The following is a 10,464-nucleotide window of genomic DNA, read 5'->3' as shown; positions in this document are numbered from 1 at the left end:
TTGAACTCGCCACTTCGCCCACTTCAGCCATGGGTTCAGCGAAACAAACGGGCCCTCATTAATTATCTAATTAATCCATTCTAAACATTCGTCCACTCAATGGTACCAAAGTATTAATTTTTTTTTTATAGATCTATCTTTGCATGCAGTCAATAACCTTGAGGATATTTTGCCTTCTCATGAATGATTATCAAATTCATCATCTTCCAAATAAATTAAAAAGATAATTAAAATAATTATTTAATTAAAATACTTAATCATAATCACTATTTGATTTATTTTATAATTCAGTAAATTTGATTATAATTAAACATCATCTATTATTTTATACAATATCATTTATTTATAATAAAAAACATAAAAATAATTTGATCGCATTCTTTCTCGTACTTCACATTCCCTCAAACTAAACATTGTTTTATTATTTACTTTTATTCTCCTCATTTTCATTTTTCTTAATCCCATTCCTCTCATTCTCGTTCCACAAACCAAGCATTCTCATTCCACAAACCAAGCGCAAACCTAATTGTTTAGATTAGAACCATTTATCATCCTTGCTATACGTTATCCATATTCCTTCCCTACTGATCTTCTAGTTATCTATGTCATTGGAATTGAAAATTAATGCAATTCTTAAAAGAGAAGGGCATAGTGCAATTCTCTGAACAGTTAATAAGCATGAATTAAGCATCAAATATACTTGAGTTAAGACTAAACCATGTTTTCTCATACTGTTTATTGATCAGATTGATGCCTGCAAAGTTACGTTCATGATTGAGTTTTGGCAGCAGAAAAGAAACCAATTCCTTCATGATCCAAATGAGTTTTTTAGTGTCTGTTTCTTTAAAAACAAGGTTTGATTTGAGACCAGGAAATCCAATTGGCTGAGTTCAACACAAGCCCAATGTTTAAACATAATTTCTATCATTTTCTTTAATCACTTCACATAAAATAACAATTATTTTTTTACAATGTAGAAAAAGCAATACAAACTCATAATAGCCTCCATGCAACAACAGCTGACCAACTTTGCTTGTATCTTCAATTGCTTAAGGTTATTACTCTTTGCATACCTGAAAATAAGTCAAATAATACAAAGAAAAAATGTTTCATAGCACATACAAAAATACGAGGGTTGTAAAACATATCGGTGAAAAAATCTCTACGTTATAACAAAGGTAACATATCGAAAAAGTATAGCCATTTCAATGCAAACTTATAAAATAAATAGCATTAACACTTATACAGATCAATCCTCAGCAAGCTTGACCTTTAGCTGAATAAAACAAAAGGAACAACTCAAGAATATCATAAACTGATAAAAATCTATCACTTTTCTTCTCTTGGCTTGATCCCAGAACACGCATAATGACAAGAATTTACATGAGATGAAAAATTTTACCAATCATGTAAAGAGAATCACCGCAAAGATTGTTGTTTGTTGAAGTCAATAAGAAAGGAAAATAAAGAAATAATAAAAAAAATTACACAACATTACCGGTCATGTGAGATGAGGAATTGCATCAATAGTAGAAATCAAAAACAAATTTCAAGCAGGGCCAACACATAACACCATTCTTTTGGCCATATATTTAACAAAGAGTAATTCAACATATAGGTTCAATTACATGTATTCATTATCTTATTCAAATAAGAGGCAATAACAGGTCAAAATTTTCTTGAATTCAAACTGCAAGTTGATTAAGTCTGATCTAGGCTTTCAATACCGTCAATCATATACTGCTATGCTTGGCAAGTGAATAAGACAAAGAACAGGGCCTTATTCCAGCAAATAACATTAAAATAAGCTTGAAAAATATTTAAACATTTCATATTCACCAAAAAAAAACCATAAAAATATTTTTGAATGATATGTATATAGACACACATCTGTATCTGCCTTGATATTAGCCAAACAAAGGCCCAGATTTTTTTGTCTGCTACTTTTTTCCTCCCCAGTATTCCACTATCAAATTCTCTATCCAACAAACTTTGGTTTATAAACAAGATTGAAAAATCAATCAAAGCAAATTGTCAAATAGATCATAGATTAGAAGGATCAGAAGAAAGGATCGATCATCGCAGAAAACACAAAGGAGATGATGAGATATTTATAATATTAAATGTCGGGGAGAATTCTAGGCCAGTACTCATCCTTAGAATACAACCAAGCCTTTCTTCGACCCATAACCATTCAAATCATGAAACTAGTTGTTATAGAAGAGGTTGCGAAAGCCACATTGCTAAAACTTAAGCAAGTGCGAGGGCCCTCTTCCTTTAACGCACCCAAATTAATCTCATCACCTCCAAAAATATGTTCTCTTGCTCACACCTTTTACTATCAATCCATCATATCCTTCCTCAAATTTATTACACAGAAAAGGACAAATTAACATATAATTTATACATGTGAAAATCAAGAGAAATCATCAAACAAAGGCAAGAAACAAATTAAAACATGAAATTTTAATAATAGGGGATAAGTTCAAATTATGTCAGTAATATCCTGTGATTTCAACAATTCATAGCAAAGACACATAGAAATCATCTCAAATTGGGTCAATTTAAGTACAAAAACAACAAGAACAGCGAGGAAGTTTTAGTTAACAGATTAAAACATGAAGCTTCATTAATATGAAACAAGTTCAAATTTTCTCAGTAGATATCCTGTTTTTCCAACAATTCGTTGCAAACAAACATAGAAATGATCTCAAATTAGGGTCAATTTAATTACAGGAACAACAAGAATGGTGAAGAAGCAGTAAGTTAACAGATAAAAACATGAACTTTTAAAAATTCGGAACAAGTTTAAATTTTTTGAGTAAATATCCTGTGATCTCAACAATCCATCCCAAAGTAACATAGAAATGGCCTCAAACTGTGCCAATGTCAGCAACAAGAAATGCTTAGACGTTAGTTGAAGTGTTGAACAATTAAAAAATGTTGTTTGAATAATATGGAACAAGTTCAAGTTTTTCCAGTAACTACCCCGTGATTTCCGCCCCCAATTGCAAAGAAACATAGAAATAGTCTCAACTTGTGTCAATTTCAGTACATGACCCAACAAGAACGTTGAAGAAGAAGCTAATTGACAAATTAAAACATGAAGTTTGACTAATATGGAACAAGTTCAAAATTTCCAGTAAATATGCCGTGATTTCAGCTATCAATTGCAACGGAGACATAGAAATGGTCTCACATTGGGTCAATATCAGTACAGGAACAAGAAGAACAGTGAACATGGAGTTAGTTAACAAATTAAATCTTGAAGTTTGAATAACATGGAACAAGTTCAAATTTTTCCAGCAAATATCATGCCATTTCAACGATCCTTGCAAAGAAACAAGGAAATGGTCCCAATTTAGGTCAATTTCAGTACGGGAACAACACCAAAGATGACGAAGAAGTTAGTTGAGAAATCAATGGAAATGCAAACTCATACCAACGATCTTGAACACGCGGCGAGGTCCTGGAGGAGCATCCTTTCACCCACTTCACTACATCAAGAAGAAGAAGAGTAGTTCTAGGGTTTGCTGCACAGAGGAAGAGGAATATTATATATATTATATATATTGGTATAATACCCGAATTTGTCCTTCTATTTTTCTCTCTTCCCTTTTGATCCTCTTACTAAAAAATGCGCCCCACTAATCTCTATTTTTAAAAATGACCCAATTTAATCCATTTACCTTTAATCTTTTCCTATCTAGTCCCTCTACTTTTGAAAAATACAGTTAATAATTAACTTATTTTATAGTAAAAAAGATTAAGTTGAATTATTTTCAAAAGTAGAGGAACTAAAAGGGAAGGGAAAGAAAATTAAAGAGACCAATTCAGATATTATACTTATATATAAAATAAACAATGATTTGTGCTTATAAACAATTACTGTATAAAAACTGAAATATATATTATTTTAATTTGAACCGTATGATTATAATAGTAACTTAATGACTTATCAAATCTAATTTTTATATCTTTTAAAAAAAAAATTATAAACAAATGTATCACACTTACCTACCTATTTGAGAAACTTAATATAAGCTTTTTGTTATTATTGCTAGCATTAGTTGTATATCTATTTCTTTGTATCTCTTTCTACTTTACTTTCTTGTCAATTATGTTTTTACTAATGTCCACAGTTAACACGTATGATATATATATATATATATATATATATATATATATATATATATATATATATATATATATATATATTTATTTATTTATAATTCCACATAGTGTGACTATTTTATAATTAATTTTAAATTTAATTTTAATCAAAATTAGAAAATAATCCCAAATTTAAAGTAATAAATTTTTTTTTTAACAATTATGGACAAGACATATGTTAATAATAGATATACAAGAGAAGTTGAGCTCTACAATACCTATATCTGAACTAGAATTTGAAACATATTTTCTCAACATGATAAACACCTTTTACATGATGCCCAATACTAATAAGTTAAATGTTAGTTGGTTTTTTTTTTTTATTAAATTTTTTAAAAAAAATAAATAGTTTTTAAGTAAATTAAAACAATTTTGTGTTTAAGTAAGTTATTATAGTCGTACGTTGTAACATGAAATCGAGAAAGGAGACAAGCACCGGAACCCAGGGACGAACACATGGGGGAGCAACACTCACCACCGAACCGTGCCCTCACCTTGCACGAGATGGGGATCAAATTCGGGGAGCCACGCTCGACACTCGAGGGAGCACGACAGCCTGCATGAGGCCGACTGCGAAATAGACCAAATGGTCATTGGCAAATAAAATTCAAAACAATGAAAAATGATGGTAGAAAGCTAGTAAAACTATTTGTTGTTTTTTTATAATTTAATTCAGATATATTTAAGGTATTTAAAACTATTCTGTGTAAAATAAATTTACATTAAAAAATAATGCAAACATATGATGAAAAAATGGTTCCTCAAAAATAAGTTGCAAATAGAAGTACGCTTGCATCAATAGTAAATATTTTCAAAATGTAACTTTTTTCTTTGCAAAAATAAGATGTTGAGAGATCAACTCCTCTCTCAATCAATTGTGGTGAAAAGTGGTTTGTTTATCCAGACTCATATTGATAGTAGTGTTAACTATCAATTTAAACAATTAAATTAAATTTTAATCATACATTATGAGTCGATAAAAACAAAAACAAATCCAAGTCAAATCATTAATTGAACTGATGGAATGCTATTAAGTATTAGTATGCGCTAAACATCACAGCAATTGAATTGTGTTTGGGTACTTGACATGGGAGGCGTTATGTCTGGTAGCCAACGACCAAATGGTCTATTGGTATACGGATCACCGATAGAGCTCTTCACCGAGTGGTGAAAGTTCGATTCTCGGCTTAGGGCATATTTCTGGGAGATGTGAGCGGTGGTTGTATGCGGGTGGTCCCAGCGCCCATGTGTGGGCGGGCCCCGCTTCACTTGCTCCACCGAGGCTTGTGCACGCCCACAACGATTTAGCATGGCCTTCGGGCTGTTTGTTCCTCTTGTCAAAAAAAAAATACTAATAAATTTTTAATACTTATTAACAAATATAATTTTTAAAATATTTAATCATGAAATTTTTATTTATTAATTTATGGGTCCATTTATTGCACAGATGAGAACAACACAAGTAGTATAGTATGGTGAAAGTGGTTTAGCTAGAACACAAGTACATGATGATATTATGTTTAACATTCAATCAACAACACAAAATATTCTGTGTTGCTTTCCATTCGATTCATGCAATTATTGAATAAAAAATTGTAAAATTATTGGTATTTCATTTGTACATTCATTAGTAACTTCGGTAGTATTTGTTTGGGTGTATTTGGAGTTACATGTAACTTCAAATACACCAAAATGCTAAAATCTATTGTTTGTTTGAAGGGATTTCATGTTACTGGTGTATTTTCAAATACTTTTTAAATGTACGGATGAAGGATTTGGTTTTACGGCCAAATTGGCAGTAAAACCAAATCCTTCGTTTAGGATTATGGAATTTATGAGCTTCAGCAAGTAATCTCATCCTTAAGATTACTGCGCCTCACCTAGTCACCCAGGCCTCTATCACCGACGCCATCTTTGTTCGTTGATATACCGGTGACCGACAACGCTACACCAAAGATGTTTTGCACCGACAATATCTTCACTTGTAACCGAGTGATCCTGTCAAACATCACCCGCCAGCTCTCAAAGGAGCCACATCAACATAGCTCCAGCTGTTTTCCAGAAATGCTAACTGCAGTCGAAATTAGTGGATGGGATTGATCGTTGTCTCCAAAATTACCGGCGTGTGGCTTGGACTCGTCTCCAGTAACGACGAGAGAAATAAAGTCAAAGCCGTGAGGTTGCCGGAGGCGATGGAGATGAATGAAATCAAGATCAGGAGTAGGATAAGGATAAGAGAGATGGGCAAGATCAAGATTAGGATAAGATGGTGATTTAAAAATATTTTTAAATAATATTCTCAAATATCTTTTGAAAATATTTGTAATAACTAAAAAAATTAAAACAACTAATAATTAAGAGATAGTTGAATTTATAAATTTAAAAATATTATGCTAATATTTTTAATAATTAATTTTACAATAAAATTCATTTAATAGTCTATTAATATATATGGGTTTAAAAACTTGATTTAGTTTTATCATATATTAAAAAATATATTTAAAATATGTGATGGTAGTTTGGTAACATCACCGTGGGTAATTATATCTCTCAAATACATTAACAAATCCCTCAAACCAAACATAAAATTCTATAATACAGTATCTTCAATTTCATCCAACCAAACATCATATTTGATTTCACTGTATTTTAAACTCCAAGTATTTGCAGTTACATTGTAACTGCAAATCCACTGTATTTACAATTGAAGGGAAGAATTGTAAGAATTCTAATCTCCTACTTGAAATATTGTAATATTTTTATTTTCGCTTGGACTAATTTTATATTTTGGTTGTGCTATATTTTAGTAAAAATTTTTGTGCTATAGTGTTGGGCTACCAAAAACTTATAAAGTTGTATTTTCTCTAATTGCCCTTTTACACTATACTCTTATCCTATTTGCAAATATAGCGGATGAAAAAAAAGTTGTTTCATGCATTTAAACTTATAAAGTTGTATTATCTCTAATTGCCCTTTTGCGCTATACTCTTATCCTATTTGCAAATATGGCGGATGAAAAAAAAGTTGTTTCATACATTTAAATTTTTATTTATCAAACATAACCCAAGAGTAAGGCAACGTACTATAGATAAGAGAAAGCTGATTGTTTATTAAGAAAACCCAATCAAAAGATAATGTTTATAATTTGTTAGGTTAAATTTCTAGTTTTTATTTTTAGTTTTGTAAAAATGTCATTTTTTCCAAATTAATGCTATAGTCTAAAAAATAATATTTTAAAAAAAAACATTTACAAAAATTTTAATATTTGACCCATTAATATTCTACAAAGTAGTTTATGTAGCAAAAAAAATATTTTTTAAAATCTATTATTTAGTATTTTTGTTTTTTTACAAATTAATTTATATAGTACGAAAAATTATATTTTTACAAAAAATTTTGTTAAACTTTATTATTAAACCCTATGATATAACATACAAAAAATATTTTTTTAAAATATTTAAAAATTATATTATTTATTTGTTTAATTTTTTACTTGATCCTAAAAAAATTATAGCTGGCTCTATAGCCCTCATTATTATTTATTTATGTATTTTTATTAAATTGGATGGATTGAATGGTAATAACTTGTTATTCAACTAATCTCTCTCTATATATTTTTTTTTAGAGAGAATCTTCAAATTTTGTTTTTAGTTCTTTGAGCCCAAGCACCCTTTTTCATCTTCCCCCTAATTCCACCATTGTAAGGTGACAAGTACATACTACCTCATGAAACTTCATAATAAAATTGGAAAAATATTTGGATATTTTACAAAAATAGATATTTGTTAATAATACGTTGTCATAAAAATCATATTTATTATGCATCTCTAAAAAAACACTTTACTTATATATCTACTTTCATCATTAAAAATTTATTTATAAATTTTATAAAAATATAGTCTACTAATTTAAGTTTTTTTTTACTTGTTTACATTTTATGAGATAAAAATGGCAAGAAGTAAATGATAAATAATAATAATAATAATAATAATAAACTGGACCTTTTGCCACAAGAAAATATAAATACATAAATTATCCTAGGGTGTATATAAACAAACATATATATTTCTACAAGGGTAAATTAATAAATTTCTATTTATCAGTGTATGGGTGCAACTTTCAAGATTGAGTTCCATGAAGCAAAAAAACCTAAATGAAATGGGAGAGTTTCATTTGCACTTCCTTGAAAGCAAACACATAACTAAATCAAATTGAAAGCTCATTTCCAAGATCTTCTCATTGGATTGATTATCTGAAACTCCACTTCCTCCACTTCCAAATCAAGAACTGTTTTACCATATGAAAACACTTATTATACTACTTATTATAGACCATTCAGTTTTCATCTTGCTCTTTTTGCATTCAGAAAAGATGATCTCATCTATATGACTTCCAAACACACTTGCAAGATTCTCTCAAAAGTCATGTGTTGATGTAATTCATCCAAGCAATGAAGAAACAACAACTTGAAGGTAATAAAGAAGGTGACATATTCAATCCATGCCTTCAAAGTTTAGAACTCTTTTCAATTAATTAAGATGCAAAAATTACATGTATACCCCAGGAAAAAAATTGTATTTTCATGTATGACACTGTAAACACTCATGCATTCCTCTGAGGTTATGAAGAACTTTAACAGTTCAAATAGGCTCACCAAATGGAGAAAAAAATAGTTATGGGTTTACTTGTGTGATTCCTATAAGGTCAACTCCATTGTAAAAGGGTACTTTGGACATTTCCTATGGTGCATTTTTGAGGAATGTGTGCAAGCCACATATTCCAACTCTCAACTTTTGACTTCGAAGAAGAATGAATAACAACCCTTATGTCTCAAAGTGTTCGTATAATGTGGTTAATATATAGTTAGGTATATTTGGGCATATAGATATTGTATATACCCTGATAGATCTTAATGTCTTGTAAAAAGGAGTATATATATGCACAAATAATAATGTGTTTGTGAGGGTATGAATGTAAATAATATTTTTAAAGGAGTATACATGTAATTATGAGATTTTCATGCAAAAACTCCATTAGTCATTCTATGTGATTGTCCTAATTTTTTCCCTTTTAAAAACACACCAAAAACAAAAAAACATATAAAAGATGGAAGGAGTTGTTACTATGGAGTCATGGACTTTGCCAAACAAATGAATGATGAGAATTGAGAAATGTGGTGAGTTGTAACTGTTTTATGCCAACCTTTTGGTAACATTTTAATTTTATGAATAATGTTTATATACATAATATTATAAAAAAAAGGTTTAAAAAAATTATAAAATCAGTCAATGAATTGATTCGTAAGGGGTTTTATGAGAAATTTCTGAAAGTAAGGGAGTGATAAGTAATTTTGCTATATTTTTTTTATAATATTATATATATATATATATACACATCTAAAGAAATGGGATCAATATACATTTATAAACCCCTAGGTAAATAACTTATAAAAAACATATCTATATATATATATATATATATATATATATATATATATATATATCACTTATTCACGTGCATTAAAAATATCTCATCTCCTATAAATATATTTTTGAAAATTTCTAATATTTTTCATAGATGGTTGAATCTTGAACTCCAATATCATGCAAAAACATCAATACATAGCTTTTTATAATATATATATTGAAGATATTAAAGGCAAAGCTTAAATCAAACTTTGAGGGTATATACCATTATATATATATATATATAATGCTTTACCTACCACGTTTTAAAAAGTGAACAATTACTAATATACCTTTATAAAAATTGTATTACTCTATATGTGCCTCAAAATTTTTGTTTGTTTATATACTTTGGTTGAAAATCAGTCTACAAATATTATCAAAAACATAAATTAATTTTATAATTTTTAATCAAAATGAATGACGAGAAGAGTAAAGAATAGCTTTAGTTTTAATAGAATTTTTATAATTGACTTGTAGTCCAGCAGGTGTATAATTAATTAATAAATCTATAAAGATATAAAAGGTAAATATCATTTTTATAGAGGTATATAAGTATATTTTATACATAGCTATTTAAGCAATATATATATATATATATATATATATTTCAGCTCATAAATGAGACCATGAATGAAACAGTTACAAGACACTTGGCAAACCAAAAAGCAAACAAAAACCCATATAAAAATCAATAAAATCAATAAAAATAGTAATTGTGTAAAACAAAGAGACACTTTAACTGATGCTCAATTTATTACTTTTAATGCATTCGAAAGCCATAAAAATTTATACTTTTCGGTTTCTGAAAATTACTAGTCAACCA

General features: G+C 28.9%; 1 long non-coding RNA gene across 1 annotated transcript; it reads right to left on the bottom strand.

Moving 5' to 3' along the window:
* Positions 1-905: 905 nt before the first annotated feature.
* On the bottom strand, positions 906-3,535 carry LOC120255595. Its single transcript, XR_005535043.1, has 2 exons — positions 3,443-3,535; positions 906-1,073 (listed from the first exon to the last, which is right to left on the bottom strand). It is a non-coding gene; the product is annotated as an uncharacterized LOC120255595 (long non-coding RNA).
* Positions 3,536-10,464: the final 6,929 nt, after the last annotated feature.

Source organism: Dioscorea cayenensis, unplaced genomic scaffold, assembly GCF_009730915.1.
Source record: "Dioscorea cayenensis subsp. rotundata cultivar TDr96_F1 unplaced genomic scaffold, TDr96_F1_v2_PseudoChromosome.rev07_lg8_w22 25.fasta BLBR01001096.1, whole genome shotgun sequence".
Classification (NCBI taxonomy): domain Eukaryota; kingdom Viridiplantae; phylum Streptophyta; class Magnoliopsida; order Dioscoreales; family Dioscoreaceae; genus Dioscorea; species Dioscorea cayenensis.
The sequence above is the reverse complement of the archived record's forward strand: the minus strand, read 5'-3'. Positions and strand labels throughout refer to the sequence as shown.